This window comes from Lepidothrix coronata, unplaced genomic scaffold, assembly GCF_001604755.1.
Source record: "Lepidothrix coronata isolate B3197 unplaced genomic scaffold, Lepidothrix_coronata-1.0 Scaffold148, whole genome shotgun sequence".
Lineage (NCBI taxonomy): Eukaryota > Metazoa > Chordata > Aves > Passeriformes > Pipridae > Lepidothrix > Lepidothrix coronata.
This window is the reverse complement of record NW_016690328.1, coordinates 1,562,198-1,581,554: the sequence shown is the minus strand read 5'-3', so window position 1 is coordinate 1,581,554 and position 19,357 is coordinate 1,562,198. Positions and strand designations below refer to the sequence as shown.

The 19,357-nt window shown below is 39.6% G+C and overlaps 1 long non-coding RNA gene across 1 annotated transcript; it reads right to left on the bottom strand.

Annotated features, from left to right (window-relative positions):
• Positions 1–877: 877 nt before the first annotated feature.
• Positions 878–16,715, bottom strand: LOC108503952. The gene is made up of 3 exons (XR_001876942.1): positions 16,577–16,715; positions 2,997–3,154; positions 878–1,123 (listed from the first exon to the last, which is right to left on the bottom strand). It is a non-coding gene; the product is annotated as an uncharacterized LOC108503952 (long non-coding RNA).
• Between the last annotated feature and the right edge of the window lie 2,642 nt (positions 16,716–19,357).

Genomic DNA, 19,357 nt, shown 5'->3' with positions numbered 1-19,357 from the left:
CTGAACTATGTCCTTCCAAAGATTTCTTAAAAGTTAATGGAGAGTGAGTCAACCAAGTGAAGTCTAAGACATGTTTCATCTCATCTTAAAATAGATATATGAAAGAGATCAGATTAGAACTCTCAACAGGCCTGTTTTGTTCCATGGGCCGTAGAAAAGAGTCCAAGATTCAGGTGAAAAATTTGCACAGCTATTAAGAGCAGTGAGATCAAACTTTCCATCGTATCTGACAGCTCTGGGGGTTGATTTCTGTGGCTTTCATGGGCTGCTGTACTTCAGCTGTCCTAGAATAGAAGAGGAGTTGTGGAGACACCAAAACCTGAGATGTCCCCTTCACTCTGAGATGTCCAGTTCAATGTGGAGATGGTGGACAGTGAGTGCTGCTACATGGCTGCTGCACCAAAAATGGAGTGTAGACTATGATGGACTGATCCAGGACTGATACTGTACTGGCTGAGCCTGGGTAAAAGGTTGTATCCCTCCTTCTATACCACTTTCTTAACACCATCCTTCTTAATATCCTCCTCTGCAAGGATTTATTGCACCTTCAGCCCTGCCTGTCTAACTTCCCATGGAGTGACTCTCTGACCAGTTCTGTCAAAAAGGCTCAGCTCAGAAACCCCAGTAATTAAAATTATTGAATCAGAGAATAATTTACATTGGAAAAGATCTTTAAGATCATTGAGTCCAAACATTAGCCCAGCACTGCCAGGTCCATCACTAACCTGTGTCCCTAAGCACCACACCCATATATTTTTGAACACTTCCAGGGACAGTGATTCCATCACTTCCCTGGGCAACCTGTTCCAATTCTTGGCCACCCTTTCAAGAACAAAATTTGTCCTAATATCCAATCTAACTCTTTATTGAGGCTCAACTGGCTGGAGTGAAGCTGATAACCACTTATCCAGGTTCAGATGCAGCATGGCAGCATCTCTGATCTTCGAGCAACTTGTCTGTATTTTGTGTCTTTTTAATGTATGTGTGAGCACAGCTGAAAAAAATTAGTTAAAAGCAGTATCAGCACCAGAGGGAAGTGACCATCTGCTGTCTTGAGAGAGAAATCTGTCTTGAAAAAGATTATAGAAACTGCTTTTCCTTCTTCATACGTGTGCTGGACAACCTGAAAAACACAAAAAACAAATGTTCTTGAGTACATAATCCTGGTAGGTAAGAAATGTATTGTGAAAAGTTGTATTGTGAGTGCTTGTGAGAAAGACTGAGATTTTTTACCAGGCCTTAGGCAGCAGAGCAGGGGACAATAGTTTTAAACTGAAAGAGGATAGAATTAAATTGGAGATGAAGAGTTTTTTAGGTTGAGAGTGATAAAGTCCTAAAACACATTGCCCAGAGAAGTTGTGGCCACCACATCCCTGCAAGTGTTGAAGGCCAGGTTGGATGGGGTTCTGAGCAACCTGGTCTAGTGGAGGGTGTCCCTGCCCATGGCAGGGGGTGGAATGAGATGATCTGTAAGGTCCATTCCAACCAAACCATTCTGTGATCCCATAACTCTACCCTTAAATACCTTGGCATTGGCAAAGTCTGTGATGCTGGGATTCTCCCAAAAAGAACAAATTTGCTAAAGAGAGAGTATGTAAGATACTGAATAGTAACTGTGAAATGTCAGCAGGGTTGCTGTGTCTGGTATCAGGACAGTTGAGCTTTACAGCAGGACCCACTTCTGAAAAATGATTTCTGTTTTATTTTAGGGCTTTCCAAATAGGATTGAGTTGATTCAGTTCCTGAACAGGCCAGGACCTTAACAAATAGGAACTAATAAAATCCCAGCCTTTCTGTTCTAGAGAAGGGCTGCTCTATTTTTAGTGAACTTACCTGTTAATAATTTCTTATCATTTCATAGACTCACAGAATGGTTTGGGTTGGAACAGACATTAAAGACCATCCAGTTCCACCCTCCTGCCATGGGCAGGGACACCTTCCACTATCCCAGGTTGCTCAGAGCCCCATTCAACCTGGCCTTCAACACTTCCACGGATGGGGCAGCCATAACTTCTCTGGGCAACCTGTTCCAGTGCTCCACCACCTTCACAGCAAAGAATTTCTTGCTATTATCTTGTCTAAACCTGTCCTCCTTAATCTTAAAGCCACTGTTCTTATCTGTTAGTCTATGACCAGTGAAGAAGAATAGATGATAAATATCTAAATTTTAATTCATTTAATAGACATCATTATATGTTCCTTTCAGTGAACCAAGTACTCAAGTTCCTCAATATCTGAAAGCTCTCCCACACTGTGTTGGAACATTTTAAGAATGCAAATATTGCAGCATTAGGGATCAATGACGTACTGCACTGACTGTTCCCTGTAAGACATTCTAATGATGGATCCCCAGCAGGTTCTTCATTTAATTCATCCTGTTCTGAGGAGGAGGAATCGTATACTCTGAGACACTTTTAAAAATAAACTTCCAATATGCTGAAGCCTTAGTGCCTTTCCAAACTTTGAAATTAGGAAAGCTGTGTGCGAAACAGTGGCGCTCATATCTGCTCTAAAAGCCTTTTCGCACCTCAAATTAGTCAATAATTGCAAAGCGTCACATAAAATCACTACCTGCTCTTTATGACACAGCTTCAAAACAAAGCCTTCAAACCTGCCAATTTGTGTTAATGGATGACAAATGGAACCACTGGGGCAGACTTGGAGCTGGTGGAGGTTTCAGTCGTGCTCTGCTGATTTACACCTACTGAAGTTCTCTTCTCTGTACCACAGATGGGGGCCAAACTTTTCTGAACATGTCTGGTCTCTCTGCATTACTATTAACACCTTCCCACACTCTGGAGTGGGTGTCTGAACCCCAAAGTGGATCTCTGTGCTTTATTACCCCTAATAGATGGAAGTAGGTGACTGTGGTATTTGTTCCTGACAGTCTCCAGAGAATATATAAAAACCAGCATCTCTGGTGTTTTGGGATATTCATTCTCAGCATGTCACAATCACAGAATTGGGGATTTGTTTTTTTCTATTCTATTTTTTACTTGTCTCTTTAGTTTTCTTTCCCCTGTGCCACCTTCCTTCGATGCGGGGAGTTTTCCCATCCAGAGAAAGGAATTTAATCTCTCATCACAAGATGTGATCCAGATTGTGTTGGATTTCAGCATAAATTTTCAGCTGGGTTTGGAGTCTGCAGAGATTTCTAGAAGAAGGTGATAAGAATAGTTTAAGACCGTATGTTGCTACAAACCAGAAGAATTAGACCCAGCCCAGGACACAACTGTGCTCACAGGGTGTAGGTTTAAAATAAAACCTCAGATATAGCCCAATCTTCCATACAATTTACATATGAAGGACAAACTAACAACACAATCAACATGGTTCCAAAGAGTCTGATTTATGTCTAGAATCACATTTGTAAATAACTCAGAGACAAGCTGCAACTACTAGTGGGAAGATTAGAATTTTAATTGTTGACTGTTAACCATAACTGGGCTAATGGTCACTACATGGGGAGCAGTTCTCCTGAGGAAAGGGGAATACTGGAAAATTCAGGCTCATGATACCTGTATGTATTGGAATGATGTGTTCAAAAGCTGTTTCATTTACTGAGAGTTTCATCTTCCTGAAGCAAAATAATTTTTGGCCTGGAATCTGTGGAGTGCTTTGCTAAAAAAAACAGTCTGGTTTCTGCTGTGTGAGGGGGACATTTCAGAGTTAAGACACCATCTTAGTGTCATTCCTCCAGGTTTCCCCTCTGGCCCAGTTCAACTCCAGCAGTTTATCCTGCTTGTGCAATATATTTTTAACTAAACAGGTGTCTGACCAAAAAAATCCCTAAAAAATAATTACGAACCACCCTGTAGATCTTAATAGACTTTGGGCCACTTTTTTTTAGCAGTGAATAAATGTGTATGCAAATTGTTATTATTAGCATCCAAACTCAAATCTGGCATCTTTTAATTAAGTATTAAAAAGCCTAAAAATGTTTGTGGCTAATCCTTCTGTACTTCTTCTCTTTGATTTAGAATTTATGATTCAATCAGCCATAAAACCCTTCTCATGCATCTTGTTCTTGTTCTGCTCTTACAGAACCCTGGAATCATCAGTATTGGAAAACACCTTTGAGATCATGAGACCAACCATTAATGCAACACTGCCAGGTCCACCACTAAACCATGTCCCAAAGTGCCACATTTACATGCCTTTTAAATCCCTCCAGGGATGATGACTCCACCACTTCCCTGGGCAGCCTCTTCCAATACCTGACCACGCTTTTGGTGGTGGAGAAATTTTTCCTAATATCCAATCTAGACCCCCCTTGGAAGGGAGGAATCCATGTTCTTCCTCTTCTGCTTTTGCACCCATTTAAAAAGTCTGGAAATAGTTAAGTTACCTAGAAAATTCAGTATTATTTCACACACTACCCTCTGTAGAGCTGAATCAATTTCTTTTTCTGTGGCTGTATCATTAACAGTAAAATATTTTGTATTTCTCTCTGTGTATATACAATATAGATATACTCCCCAGCTCTCTGTAGAGTTATAAAAGGCCTCCGCTTGCCCCTTGTGACCTTGTCACCACAAATTGCTTTTAGATTCCGTGCCATTTGAACAAACACAGCAATTCACTTTCATGTTCCTGCAACTGATAAGAAATTAAAAAAAAAAAAAAAAAAAAAAAAAAAAAAATGGGGAAAAAAAGGTGCTGGAGTATGCAGTGTATGTCCAGGCTCATTCTCACTTTGACACACATTTTCCTCACCTCTGTTTGAGGCTGAAGTTCAGGGAATTCATGCTCCTGACATGCAATGGTTTCTGTTCATTCACGCTTGGAAACATCTGTTCTGCTTTGACTCAGAGGATGAGCTGAGCTGTGCTTGGAGGAGAACAGGGATGGTTTTGCTCCTAAGTGAATTTATTTAGTTGAACTGGTAAATGAAAGGGCACTGGACTGAGCAGTTACAACACTGGACTGAAAGCAAGGCCTCCAGGGTTTCAGCTTTATGTGTAGCCACCCCCTTGGACATATTTGTAATATAATATTAGGAAATTAGGAATTAATAATATAATATTAGGAAGTATTAAGGAACAGGTTGCCCATAGAAGCTGTGGCTGCACCATCCCTGGAAGTGTTCAAGGCCAGGTTGGACAGGACTTGGAGCAATCTGGTCTAGTTGAAGGTGTCCCTGCCCATGGCAGGGGGTCGGAACCAAATGAACTTAAAGGTCTCCTCCAACCCAAACCATTCTGTGATTCTAAGACAGAGAGGATAGACCCAGACTTCTCAGGGCTGTACTGAGAAAGAACTGGAGATAATGAACACAAGTGGTCACAGGAGAAATTTCTGCTTGATATAAAGGAAAAATTCTGCACAAAATACATAGTCAAGTGTTGGAACAGGGGCCCAGAAGGCTGGGATGCCATTTTCCTTGGAGATTTTCAAAACCGAGCTCATGAGGCCCTGAGTGATCTGATGTATGAACTTAACCAGGCTTTTGGTAGAGGGTTGGTTCAGTCATGTCCAGAAGTCAGTAAAACTGGAATTATTTTAGAATTCTGTATATTAGAAATTTATACCTTTGCTTAAAAGCACTGTCTGTTGGGCAAAGTGGACTTCTTGATCAGTCTAAAACACTGTGTTCAAAGAGATTTTACGAAGAACTCATTCTGGAATTAGATCTTCATAGCCCATGACATAAAGAGTTCTGACAGGCACATATTGCCTGATTTAGAGAAAAGAAGAGATATTTGGGGCTTTACACACAAAGTTATAAAGGTGAGTAGTTGTCATAATATCCAAACTTTTGGATACAGTTGCCAAAACTGTATGTGTTTGCTTATAATGTTGAAATGCATAGTCCATGTGAAAATGAGATATTACTTCTGCCAGAAACTTTTTGTTTGTTGTTTTTTTTGTTTTGGTTTTGGTTTTTTTTTTGGGGGGGCGTTTGTTTGTTTGTTTGTGGTTTTTTATTTTATTTTATTTTACATTTAAAAAGCTTAGGTGAAAGTGAAGAAAGAAAAGCTTGGGATTGCCCATAAAAAAAGAAAAAAAAGATGATTCCCATACTCTTACTGTTCCCAGATCTGGAAAAAACAGGGTAACTACAGAGAAAGTGGACATGGACAAGCGTTTCTAGCAGTGAAGTTGTGTCAGAGATGTGACTTCCCTTCACAACTCTGCTCTACATTGCCTTGGATTTCTTTTTGGTTTTCCCTACATTTTTAAGACTATCTCTTCACTGGCTGAAAAACTGCAGTTTAGAAGCCCTAACATTGTCAGGGTCTGTTTGAACTGGCTTTAATTAAAGCACTAATTAGTCTGCTAGAGAGAAACAACTTAATAGCAGAAACTTAATAGCCATATGGGTGTCTGTCCAGACTTCCCTGCTCTGCATGGACACTCTAGACTGGAACTGGCTTGGGGAGCAATGCTGTCCTCCTCTGTCTAGTGCTGACAAACCATTGTTTCCTCATCTAGAAAAAAACCCTTGTTTTTCTGGCTACATCAGTTTCCCTTTTCCTGTTTTTCTGGCCAAATATTTTCTTCTAGGCTCAAAGAGATGAACATCAGGCAGTGATTCTTTCCATTTTCCTATCACAACTTAAAATATTTCTGGTCTCCTCCTGTAATTATACCTTCCTGCCTCAAGCTACATTCCCAAATTTTTTTTTTAAAGTTTCTGACCTTTTAGCACTCAGAGGTTGCTTAAAAGGGTAAACTTCAACCCATATTTTTTGACTGAGAAGTACAGTGCCAGGTGCTTGAGTGATGCAGTGCCAATGCAGATGCATCCAAGAGCATCTTGTGGCTCATATCAATATTCTGTCTAATCCCATATTCTCTGTGACAGGGGCAATAGAAAATGATATTTAGGAAAAGCAAACATGTCTGGCTACTTTTTGTCATTCATTCCCCTTGAATTCTCTGAACATGATGTATTAAGGATGCTGGAGGGTCTGCCTAATCTTTTTAGTATCTATTTATGGAGCTGCTGTCCATCAATTTATTTAATTTCAGTTTGAACTTCTAATCCTGTCTGCCTCTATTCTGTGGCAACGAACTGCAGAATTTCACTATCCATCGTATAAAAAAGTACTTTGTTTTACCTAGTTTACCTTTTTTTATTGAGTGTCCCCAGCTCTAATGTTGTGGGATTTGTTACATTCAGCTTATCCACCATCTTCACGGGGTTGTAATGTTGAATCATTTCCATTATCTGCCTTGTCCTTCTTAAAGTGAAGGATTCCAGGCCTTATAGTTTCTCTTTCTAAGACATCTGTCTCTGTAAGGCTTCATTACTTTTATCATTTCATCTACCATTCTCTGTGCTTGCCTCAGCTTCACTGAGATGCTCAGATAAGAATCAGAGATTGACAGAAGAAAGAGAGGGAGGGAGCGCTCCAGGGACCAGATGGGAGATTCCCAAATATTGAAGACCATCCCGATGCAGGCTGTCCCCCTGCAGCCCATGGAGAACCATGGTGGAGGAAATATCTGCTCTGCAATCCTTGGGCACCCCATGGAGGTGGATGTGCCCCGGTGGAAGCTGCAGTCCATGGAGAGCACACAAAGGAACAGGCTCCTGTCAGCATCTTGTGGAGAGGAGCCCGTGTAGAAGCAGGATTTATGGCAGCACCTGTGACTCTGTGGGCAGTTTGTTCCAGAAGGACTGTACCCTATGGAGATTTCCCACACTGGGATAGTTCTTGAGGAACTGTAGCTTGTGGGAAGGACCAGAGTTGAAGAAGTTCATGAAGGCCTATATCCCATGGGAGGGACCCCACACAGGAGCAGGGGAAGAGCATGAAGAGGAAAGAACAGCAGACATGAACTGACCACATCCCCCGAGTCACCATGAATCAGGAAACGAAGAATCTGGAACGAAGGAGTCAAATTGACCCTGGGAAGCAGCGGAAATGAGATGAAGGTGGCTTTAGTTTTTCTCTATTCTACTTTTAATTGGCAATAAATGAGTCTGTCCCAAGGTCAGACTGCTTTGCCCATGACAGTAACTGGTGAGGGTGCTTTGCTCATGACAGTAACTGGTGAGGGATCTCCCTCTTGTTGTCTTGACTAACAAGTTGCTTCATTTATTTCCTCCCTCTGTCCTGTTGAGGAGCTCAAATGAGAGAGAAACTTGCTGGATACTTGGCAGCCAGATAAGGTTAACACTCCAAATGCATGAACAGTCTTATCCACAGAAATCAGCCTTTCCTTAGGTGTGTCTAATCTTGAAGGTGCTCCCAGAGCAGACCAAAATGTTTTGGAAATCAAGATTATTTGAATTTTCATCCATTTCTTTAATTCCAGTGCCAAACCAACACAGGATTCTATGTCCTGAGCACTTGAAGGAGCTGATGATTAATGATTTAATGAAAATGCTGAGGGAAAATCAGACTTTAATGCAGACAAGCAGTGGGTAATGGAATGTGTACACATGCAAATTGAGAGAGGAACTAACCATGATCAACCAGGAAAGAGAGAAAGATTACATTGTGCAAAAACAAGGCAAAACCCATCTTTTGTCTTCCATTTTTCTCCTGTTTCTTTCTTTCCATCGTCTATCCATTGCATGCCCTTCTTTCTTCCAAGGCTTACCACCATCTCTTATTCCATTTTTTATTGTAGGACAGAAATGTATTTTATTACAACTTGAACTGGTAAAATAGGTCAGAGACATAAATGAAGATATAAATTCTAACACCCACCCACCTTGCTAAAAACAGGTAATTTGCCTCTTATTCCAAAGTACTTAACACCTGAGGATTGCTTTAGCTTAAATTTTGATATTAAAGAGAGACTAAGCTGGTAGCCCTTGATACAAGCTTAATTCAGCTTAATTTAACTGTTAGCTTTTATTAGCATTAACCTTTGACTGTGTTAAGATAATTAATTGAAATATGAATGCATGGATAAATCTCTGTAGAATAATGTTTAAAAAAATGAAAAGGAGATATTTAACCTTCTCTAGTACACCAAGAAAATGTCCAGATTGTGGTGCCCCTAAGTGATCTCTGAATTTCTTAGGAGCAAGGAAATACTTAATGGCTGTTTGTGATGGCAAGTGAAAGAATGACCACTCTGTGCCGGACCAGATGCCACACATCAAACTTCTCCTTTCCTGTGAAAATTTCCATGAATCCAAGTAAAGCACAGATTATCTGGCCTCTCAGTTTGAGCTACAGTTGTGTATGAAGGAAAAAGGCACCAAAATAAGTAATTATTTACTAAGACAACTGCTTGGATTAAAAGGTAGACTCTGAAATTTGTTGAAACTATTGCAAACGACTGGCAAATTTTGCTAAGGAAGGATCTCTCCACGTGTGCCCTCTGCTTATACTCGCTTTCTAAAAGTCAGCAGCTAAATCTACCTAGAGATTAGATTGGGTACATCCTCAGTCTTCCTCAGAATTCCTGGTATTACTCCAACACTGGGACACTTTCTGTCCCTTGACTACCCCAGGACCAAGTCAGGAATGGAAGCTCAAGCAGAGAACAAGCTCTCCAGACTGTCACACCGATGTGAGAATGGAATTACTCCTCAATCTTGACTCAGGTGCGAGTATGAAAAGTGCTCAGAACTGTTGAGTCCCAGACAAAGCCCGAGACAACATTTAGAGATAGTTCCCCATTAATTTAAGACTGGGGGGCCTTGTATGTCACTGCAAAAGCTCCATTTTAACCTGCACCCTTGATTTTTCTTCTCATGGGTTACTAAGAATATGATGTGTGGGAGGGGGGGAACTGAAAACCTCCCTGGATTTTACCATCCACCCTTGGGGTGAACAGGCTCCTCACTTCTCTGTGGAGGATGGAGAGGTGCTATAAAGTCACATCCCTAAGTTTCTGTCTATATTTGCTCTTTAGATACCTGCCTTGCTTTTTGAAATATTTACAGAGAGTTTATGGAGTGTTATTACTAATATTTTTCTTATCTCTCTGCCTGTAATACCAGCTCCTCTTACAGCCTTGAAAACTGCACACAGTTCCAGGAAAGAAAAATGTTAACCCATAACTTTTAGAAAACACTAAAAAGTGGATGAGGCCTCATTCCTCTCTCTGCATCTCTAAACAAACTGTAGCTACAGAAATAGGGGTGCTGGATCTGGTTTTCTGTACTTCCTTTCAAATTCTTTTCTTTTGGACTTGGCCTGTTTCTTTCTTTCCTTTTCAATCTCATTCTTCCTTTTATTTTTTTTTTTTAACTCTCAGATTACATTAATTGGCCTTATAAGCCAATTTACATTATTGGTCCCAAAAAATTGTTTTGTGGAATATGATGACATTTCTGTACACTCTTGGTGTGCACAGAATTTCATTACATACTTTATACACGTAACATTACAGGCAATTTTGAATCCAACGCCCAATTCAAACCTTTTTGTCATTTATGATCCCTTTTAAAAAGCAATGTGGAGTTTGATTGAAAATGACAAGGACACAAAACTTTGATGAAAGTGCTTTCTTTTCCATTCTTTTATCCACCAGAAAGTCAGGGTTTAAATAGATTACATCTCCCAGTCTAAAGTTCTGATTTAAGCAGTGGCTTTTTTCCTGCATGTGGTGGCTACTTTTGGGTATTTTCCTTGACTATTTTCTCTCACTGTTCTGTTTCTTGGCAGGAACACAAAAAACCCAGATACCTCTTCCTTAAAGGTATTCACAGATAATCAGTGATTCAAATCCAGAGCTGAATTAGAGTAAGGGAAAGGCAAGCTTAACAAAAGACAGGAGTGTCAGACAGATCAGTGCAGATCTGGTAGTCAGGGAAAATGAGAATGTTATGAAAATCAGAAAAGTAGGAAATGTTCAACATGGAGCTCTCAGTGGATGGGTAATTGAGCTTGGTTATGAAGACATCACACCTGTCCTCAAGGGAAGGATTGTCTCTGGCCCATTCGAGGAATTTGTGCATGACTTCAGAGAAATGTCCTTCTCTGTGGTGGGGCTTAATTTCCTGAATGTGAAGCTGAGATAATAACAACAATATTTCTTGTTTCTCCTGGCCATGTTTGTTTGAGTGTCTTTAATTACAACACATTCAATAACATGCAGTGCCACTGGACTGCAGCTTCTCTGGGAAGGAGCAGGGAGATTCTTCTGTGTTGCAGAGCTGGAAATAATGAGTTGTTTTAGTTGAGTTAAAGACACAATAAACTTGATCTCTGCTTGGAGGACTTTTTGCCAAATTCTGTAGTGACAGGACAAGAGGAAACGGTTTTCAGCTGAAAGAAGGCAAGTTTAGATTGGACACAAGAAAGAAATTTATTTTTTGATGAGGGTTGGTAAGACACTGAAACAGATTGCCCAGAGATGTTGTGGAAGCCCCATCCCTGGAAGTGTTCAAGGCCAGGTTGGGCGGGGCTTGGAGCAACCTGATCTAGTAAAAGATGTCCCTACCCATGGCAGGGGGGTTGGACTAGATGGTCTTCATGTCCAAAAAAGAGCTTCAAGTCTGGTAAAGGCTTTAGAGAAACAGTATTAGAAGGAGCAGCTGAGGGAGCTGGGGGGGCTCAGTCTGGTGAAAAGGAGGCTCAGGGGAGACCTTATTGACCTCCACAGCTGCCTGAAAGGAGGTTGTAGCCAGGTGGAGATTGGTCTCTTCTCCCAGGTAACAAGTAGTGGGAGAAAAGGAGATGGATTTAAGCTGTGCCAGGGGAGGTTTAGACTGGATATTAGGAACGTTTTCTTCACTGAAAGGTACTTTAATTAATTTTAATTAAGCACTAGGACAGCCTGCCCAGTGCAGTGGTGGATCAGTATGTGTATATGTGGCACACAGGAACATGGTTCAATAGTGCACTGGACAGTGCTGGATTTATGGTTGGACACAATGATCTTAAGGGTCTTGTCCAGCTTAAATTATTCTGTAATTCTATGATTCCATCTTTAATGGTCTCTTCTAACCTAAACCATTCTATGATTCTACAATTCTATGACTTCTTCCTGTTTTGTTTCTAGAAAATTAGAACAAAATCTCCCATTGTGCTTTGCTTGCTGGCCTAAATCTCAGGCTGACACTGAGACAGGATTTCTGCTTCTGTCATTTCAGCCCTTTCTCTCTTTTTAACCTTCAGAACTTACCACCTCACAGAGCATTTCCTGAATTGTTGCAGCGATGAAAGAGGATTTGGGGGACATGGGAGTGGCCATGAACCTGTGGAAGACTGTTGCTGTGACCATGTCCTGCCTCTTTCAAAGTTTTTTTGGTTCCTGGCAAGGAAATAGGAGGGATTTTTTCTATGTGGAAATAGCCAATGGGGACTATTACTTAGCATTCCCAGAAGTCCCAAACATACACAAAATAGGGACACGGGAAAAATTAAAAATTAAGCAGAACAGTCTTTGGTGATGGTGTTGTGAGATAGAAGCCTGGACAGAGGAAGATAATATTTACTGACCCCCAAGGACTATATTTCAATGAATGCAAAGCTCCAAGAGCAAGTTACCAGTAGCAGGACCCACACCAGAGTGTATATGGAAAAGCTGTTTCCAAGGGAGCACTTTTTAAGCTGATTGAAATCTGCATAATTCCACTGAAGTCAAGACAGTGAGAGACTGAGGAGTGAGAGAACCGCCTTAACCTTCTCTAAGGAAAAAATAGAATCATTAAGGTTGGAGAAGACCTCTAAGATCATCAAGTCCAACCGTTAACCCAGCACTGCAAAGCTGAAATAAGCTCCTCTGGGTTCCTGCAAAAACTGCAAGTGTTTGGATGTATCACCCTGTGTTTAAACACTCTCTGGACCTGCTTTATTTTTCAAAGACAGCACATCCTGCAGGAGCAGAGAAATCAGAATTAAGTGGGGGAGCAGGGGCAGAGCCCTGTGTCTAACAGGCATCTTGAGGTCCATTTGTTGCAATTTCAGAGCATGAAAGAAAGGGAAAGGTCAGCTTAATCCTAAATCTGTGTCCCTGCCTTACAAACAGGCTTTTAGAAAGGGAGAGGAGGGTGCAAGTGCTACTTTCTTCCCCTCCAGTAAAAAAATTATCTGTAGATGAGAACAGAGAGGATGCAGGACCTCTGTCAGCTCTTCCTCCCTATCAGAATTTTGCTGACAACATTTCACTCTCAAAGATATTGATTAAATCATTTAAATTTTCCCCTGGCTTAACTTTCTTTTAATATCTTTCAGCTTCTGATGCACTTCCTAATTCCTGAGCTTCAAGGAATATGTATTGTAGCATCTAATGTAATGTTCAAATGTCTGGAACACGGGATTTTCCATACTGGATCAGGCCATGAAGTCACACTAGTCCCCAGCCTGCCTGATGGCATGACCATTATCTCAGTGTAGAGCAGGCAGCAACCAGGCAAACAGTCTAAATGCTGAATATTCTTCTTGCCTGAAAATAGCATGGACTTGCCTTGGGGCTCTGAAAGTGGAAAATATCCAAAATATCAAATGATGTTTTCTTGGCACTGCTTTTGAATTTTTGTTGTTACAAATCTTCTTGAGTAAAAAATTTACACTTCAGAGTGCAAAATTAAAAGCTTATTATACTGAATTTTATATATATATATAATTCTCATATTGATGTTTCAGTAACCTCCTATTTCTTTGAGTAATTTCTGTGTTGGCTCCTGAGCTCTAAAGTTTTTAAATTGCCATAAATAAATAATAATATATAGTGTGTGTACGTGTGTATGTTCTTACCACAAAAACTCATGTTATGTTTCCCAGTTTTAAAGCCAGTATGGAGTATCCCAGATAAAATATATTTCTTTGGTATATATTTTATATATCAAAGAAATAACACAGGACCCTTCCTCTTCCAGTCATGGTTTTTGAGGGATTTAAGTATTTGCTTTTACAAGCTGTGGGGCTTGAACAAAAATGCAAGAGGACACGTAAGTGCTCTGTTAGTAGTTGAGATACTGATTTGATGTCTCTAATGTAAGCAGGCTTAACAAGAAAATCAATGAACTTATAAGAGATTAAGACAGTCTAGTGTTTGTCATAATCCTTCTCTTTCTTTCAAAAATTTTTATCATCAAATCAAGAAAAAAACTGTACTCCTTTTCCTGTGATAAATATTCCCAAGGAGGGCAAGTACTGGGAGGAGACAGACGGAACTAGGTGGATGTTCTTTTGCAAATATGATCCAGGAAACTTTCTTGTCTCCACAAACCCTCAATGTACAAGTCATACACGTATAATTTTGTTTGACCCAGACACAGCCCAGTTCTGAGGGTTTAAACAGTCAGTAGCTGTCAGCTCAGTGCAGGCACTGATCACGTGCACGTTCTCAGCACCCAGGAAATCTGAAATAAAGCACCTTGGTTTGAACCTCAGTGAGAGAGAATCAAACACAGTGAGTCATGACACTCTTTACAAGGAGCAAGGAGTGTGATTTATCAGCTATCCAGGCTCAACTGACACTCAGAAACTTGTTGAGCTGTGGTTGCTTGTTTGAAACATTATTATAATTCAAATCCAAGTGCTCCAGCGTTAAAAGGAAAAATGGTCTGGATATGAGAAGAATCCTTTTTTTTTCCACAATGAAGACCGTCAAGCAGAGGAACAAGTTGCTCAAAGAGGTTTTGCAGTCTCCATTGAAGATTTTCACTGCTCAAAACCCTGAGAAGCCAGTTCAGATCTCATCACTGATGTGGTTTGAGTAGGACCTGTTTGCTTACAGAGAGTTTTAGTTCTTATTGTTGTTGGGTTTAATCTCAATGATGCTCTGACAAAGGTGCTAATAGAAATGGTATGAACCTGCAAAGTTAACTAAAGTCAGTAGAGATAAATCAACTTGCATGAATTGAAAGTCTTGCCCCTTAATTTAATTTTCATATGCAATTATGAAGTTTTGTGTATGTATATTGTGTTGCTATATTTTTAATCCTTTCTTTTTTTGAAAACAAAATTGGCCTGATGTATTTTCATTAAAATGCAATATTCCGCTTCTCTCAATACCAGTCTTTGAAAAGCCTATTGATTTTTGAAGTTACTGTCTTTCTTCTCTATTTTTAATTTACTTAATTTAGAAGAATGAATAAAAAATAGCAAGTATTAACTCTCTTTCTTGAGAAGAGAATTATAATGCACAAAACATTTATTCAGTCAAATATTGACATCAGCTAAAGGTGCAATTAAGAAGTGGCTACACTTATTTTGGAAATTTCTTCCCTGACGGATTCGACCTTTGTTGCAATTTTGTTTAAATCACATGGAATAATTCTGGACTGTTTAAAACATCAACAGCCAGAGAGGTTGGTATTGATGGTACATAATGGTGCAGCACTTAAAGTCCCTTGCTGCACAAATGGGATAGAATTGTTGAATTGCCTGTATTTTGCCAGGTTCTGCTCTAGTACCACCTAATATGAACCAGACATTGCCCTATTAGGTTTGAATCCAGCCCTTCTCTCCATTTCCAGAAGAGGCTTATACAATTCCTCTTTCCTTAAAAATTGTCCTGATTTTGAATCTACAATAAAAACCCCAGCACTTCATGCTCAAAAGCTGAAGAGTAGATTCCACTGTTCTTCTTTTCTATACCCATGATGACTTTACAATTAAATCCTGTCCAAATTCTTCTGGTCAAAAGTGTGTGGACAGTCTAAGTCTGATCAGCTGTCACCTCCTCTGCAAAGCTCTCCAACAGCCTCCTCTCCTCCTATCTCTCTCTCATTCATTGCATTCGTCTTCCTTTCAGGATAAGTTCTATGATCCTATGGGACAATTTTATTCACTGCAATCCACTGACACTAAGTACCCTGAGCCTTTTGCTTTAAAATAAAATATGTGTATTCAAGCTGCAAACTGGGAACAGCTTAGATCAGTCCAGAATGATCAAGTTCCATTGCTGATGATTTTATCTGAGAAAATTGAATTTTGTTTCTTATGAATGTTACGATATGATGCACTGAAGATCTTCACACTTTTATTATTTCCTTGATCCACAAGTCCTGCAATTTTTTTTTGTTCCTACTGTTACTACTCCCAGTTGCTTGGAGAAGTAACATCTTTTCTCCATACTGTTTCTCAAGGCAGTGTCAAGAATGATGCCTGGATTTGTTTCTCTCCCTGAATCCTTTTCTTTTCCAAGCTCATCAAGTTTCATGCACTGAACATGAGATTTGCTCCTCTGTGCACCTCTTACAGACAGACTCTGCCCTTCTTCTGTTCCATGATCCTGAGGATAGTGTCATGTAGTATCTGGGATCATTTTTGATTATTAGAGTCTCACTTTCCAATCTGTTCCATGTCTTTAGGAGTATGAAGCTCCTTGAACACTCTGCCTTCCCAAGATGTCCAAAAGAAAGGAACCCTTATTTTGATGAGTGGTTGTTTGACAAAATCCAGCAGTGATAATGGATTGATTCATTTCCACTCTCCCATCTGCACCAAAAATGCCAGTACCCAGGCAGGAGCTGGGATATGTTATTACATGAAGCTCATGGGACTCCTTCAGTATGAAAATTGCAATACAAATATATTATTACCTATCTCAAAATACACCGAAATAGTCCCACACTCATCACTACAGTATATGAACACATCTGGGATGATATAATAATGTAATAGATCTAAAAAAGGCAGTGTAATTATACCTCTGCTGCAATATTTCACACATACAGGCTATTCATAACCAATACTCTTTTACTTACTTTTGAAAGGATCTGTTTTCTTCAGTGAGAGATGGTGGGATAATTTATAGACAGGAGAGCTTTTTGATTGGGGAAATTATTAGACTTTAAATGAGGAGCACAGTGTTTACACTTGAGCAATCAATTGGCTCCTTGCACCTTATTACAATTCCTTAACAATCAATGGAACCATAGAGTCATAGAGATGTAGAATATCCTGAGTTGGAAGGGACCCACAAGGATCATCCAAGTCCAGCTCCTTGCCTGGCACAGGACAACCTCAAGAATCCCATCATGTGCCTAAATAACCTGAATAACCAGTTCAGTCTGGTTTCTGAATGAACAGAACAACTTAAGTACCTTTCTGAAGTTGGACTGTTGTGCATTTTGGATTTTCCCTTCAGCACTGCATGTAAAGTCCCAAAACTGTACAAATTCCACGTGGCCTGAAGGCACAATTTTATTTTGTATATCTCCTTATATGTAAATATTTACACATACATGTTTTAGTCACTAATTGTAACAAAAAGATGATAGTACAGCACACACACCAGTCTGGCACTGCAGTGCTGAAGGGAGCACAACAAAACTTGTGCATCTTAAGCAGCAGAAACAAAAGAGTGTCTGAATTCCTTAATACATAAATATGTGCCTGTTGCAGCTGCTTACCTGGGAAATGTTTTATAAAATGAGGGGAAAACTCTTCAATAAAAGCTTAAATCCTTGTTCAGGAAAGTATTGAATAGGGGGATTAGTTTTTGCATATATTTGAGTTTTGCTGCCTTCAGGAGGGCTGAGAAACATTCTGCAATTAAATAAATGTCATCATGGTAAAATAATGCATCTCTCTAAATTGGGAAATGTGAAATGATAGCTGCAATTGATTGGACTCCTCTCAAAGGTCAAATACTGCCAAACATTGACATTTGGTTTATTTTCTGTTGTTGTTTCCTCAATTGACTTTCCTTTTCGCAACACAACTGTTAAAAATTTCTTTGCAACATTTTAATTCACAAATTTAATTATAGTTCAAGCACCTGCAAGCAGTTACTAAAATTTCCCTTTAACCATATTCTCTTATATGATCTTCACAAACACACACGCAAAACCCTAATTAAATTTTGTTTGTTTTCATGCCCAATTTGCAATTTCTGATTTCCCCTTTTTTCATTAATTAGATAAGGAAAAGCCAAAGGGTTTTAATTACTCCAGATATGTGCGAACACATCTTCATTTTCAATTAGAGGTGAGATAGGATGTTTGAAGAGAAATTAACACAGTAATTTTTTTTATTATTATCTTGACAGAAAACACACACATCATGAGATGCTATCAGCAGGTCTGTTTGCTCTTCTTGGGAATCTCCTGGCTATGTAGTAAATGGAAAGAAATTCAGTTATAGGAGGAAGAAATGAAGGCCTAAATTTCCAACCATAGCTGTGAATGCAGCACCTCTGGCTTCTTTTAGCAGGATCATTCCCAGTTAGGTACAGCCTAATTTCACTAGTGGATGTTACTGGAGCTGTAATATGGCATTTGGTGTACATATCCTCCAGTGAAGAACACAGGGATTTTAGGGAGTTCAAAGTCAGGCTTAAAATATACTGGTAGTCCACCTTCTTAATTTTATGAGCAAAATATGTATATGAATGGATATGAATTGCTCATAAAAGATCTTTCTGAAGGGAAGGAAAAGTCAATGAGATGATAAATGCCAATGAGTAGAGAATAAATATACTGGGAAAGACCATGGGCAAAGTCCATAATAACTCACTGCTCATACTCAGTACTAAAGAAGTGAATGCCTTGGGTGGGTATCTACCACACCTTTGTTAAGAACAGCTTTTTAAATCCCCAAGACATCACTGCACAGTGGCTCCTCTGAATTATTTGTCAGGAATGACAATGCCTCTGCCTTGTCTTCTTGTTCTCTTATTCTGTGTACTCTACAAAGCCTTTCAAGCCTGTCGTTTGTTCTCTGTTCAGAATAATGTAGAAGTGGATGTCGAAACTAAAGTTGTCAGAAACATTTAGAGATGAATAAACTACAGCATAAAGGAAACTATTTGTGTATGCCATGGATTAACTTCACCTGGTTTTAGGAAATTGCAGATGTACCCAGGACATTAAATATATTTTCTTCCTCATAAATTATGTAAAGAAAATAATACCAACTTTAATAGAGACATCTCTCCAAAATGAAGCAATCTCAAATCACCAACACTGCTCTATTTGTTCTATTGTTGTTAGGTCAGAGACCTTTTGGGACTATGAAATCCACATTGGCTTTGGATTTGCAAAGTCACAAGTGGAAAGGAAAATCATACACCCTGTCATTTCACCATATTGCAGCAATGAACTGGTGGTGTGCTTCAAAATTATATAGGCTAAAACCCCTTCTAATATTTGGAACAATCAAGATATGGAAATTTATATCCAGTAACACATTTATTAGGTTTTTATTGTCACTGCAGTCTAAAAGGATTTAGGATTTATGAAGTCTTAAGGATAACACCGGTCAGGACACAAAGGCTGTGGAAATTTAACAGTGTTTGGGCACTGACCCAAGCAGGTGAAATATATCATTAACACTGTTGATCTCAAGAGTCCTTGGCAACCTTTGGGTCTCATCTACTTCACAGTGTTCTAAATAACAGCAAGGCAGAGCTCCAGAGTCAGCCCAGTCCAGGACTATCTGGGAGCTTGGATGTAGGCACCATATTGAAGGCTTGGAGAGTTTAGTATGTGTGCATGGTAAGACTGTTTGAGGGGATATCAGGGTTGGAGGCCAGGCCTTGGAAA